At 38.1% G+C, this 1158-nt stretch overlaps 1 long non-coding RNA gene across 1 annotated transcript; it reads right to left on the minus strand.

Moving 5' to 3' along the window:
- Positions 1–329: 329 nt before the first annotated feature.
- LOC109591446 (uncharacterized) lies at positions 330–1149 on the minus strand. The gene is made up of 3 exons (XR_002189825.1): positions 1052–1149; positions 611–693; positions 330–551 (listed from the first exon to the last, which is right to left on the minus strand). It is a non-coding gene; the product is annotated as an uncharacterized LOC109591446 (long non-coding RNA).
- Between the last annotated feature and the right edge of the window lie 9 nt (positions 1150–1158).

A 1158-nucleotide genomic window follows, 5' to 3' on the forward strand; every position in this document is an offset into this window, starting at 1 on the left:
TTGACAAATTCTTAATCGGTCCCTCCCTGTGTACGTGTGTAGGGAAATTAAAATTTTTGTAGACTTGCCCCCCTAGAGCTACTATTTTAAAAGCATTTACCCGGTAATAGATCTATTTGAGCATGCACAGCTTTGCATTGACCTGATCCACAAGTGCTAGAGCAACTATTGCTTATGCTGCACACGAAGGCCCCATTAGACACAGATGGGTGTGAACTGACTTAATGTGTCACTGATTTTTGAGCTAACCCACATGCATAAATTCTTAGCTAGATCTACATCATAATAGTCGACTAGCATGCATTTACTGAGTACCTGCTTATACACAATTTTACTCATTCACATAAAATGATTTTACAATACCAATAGCTGTAATTAATGCTTAAAGTGGAAATGATGATAACTATAGTATAATCAGGTCACATCAAACTATTCTCAAGATATAAAATACGAACACAATTTGGCAGTAATTCCCATTTAGGCTAAACTAGGTAGGCTTCACTTTCATTGACCTTGACACGTTCATAAAACAGGACATATGCCGAAGAAGTCTATGTTAAAATAATAATAAATAATAATTAATAGAAAAAGTAATTTTCAATATTCTCACAATAACATTGTCCACAGATATTTCATAGCATATTGAATCGTTGCATTCATACCATTTGTCTTGACATTTCACATAAGCATAATCTGTAAAATGAAAATAATTATACTCACAAGTAAAAAGTACACATCAGGCCCGTAGCCAGGGGGGGTTCGGGGGGTTCGGACGAACCCCCTGTTGTAGCTGCAAAAAAGTTTTAGATTAGCTCCTGTCATGAAGAACAGCACTGCAAAAGCAGGATTAGCATTTTGGCAACAGCGAGAAGCACAGATAGCCATTTTAGCTGAGTCAGCACATGGCTGAGATGCGTAAATTAAGACCACGCCTACCGACCACGCCCATTTTTGTCAAAATTTTCGCTGCGCGCTTCGCGCGCAGCAATTTCGAACCTCCTGTTTTAAGTTCCTGGCTACGGCCCTGCACATATATATCTTATGTACGCACAGTGTCCAAATTGCAGTGAGCCATTATGGTTAATAACAGCATAAAGCTGATACTTTTCTTTTTCTCTGGGACAAATATCCTCAAGAGGAAACCTTAATAATCAATTA

The sequence above is a fragment of the Amphimedon queenslandica genome, unplaced genomic scaffold (assembly GCF_000090795.2).
Source record: "Amphimedon queenslandica unplaced genomic scaffold, v1.1 AMPQUscaffold_8156_Cont19897, whole genome shotgun sequence".
Lineage (NCBI taxonomy): Eukaryota > Metazoa > Porifera > Demospongiae > Haplosclerida > Niphatidae > Amphimedon > Amphimedon queenslandica.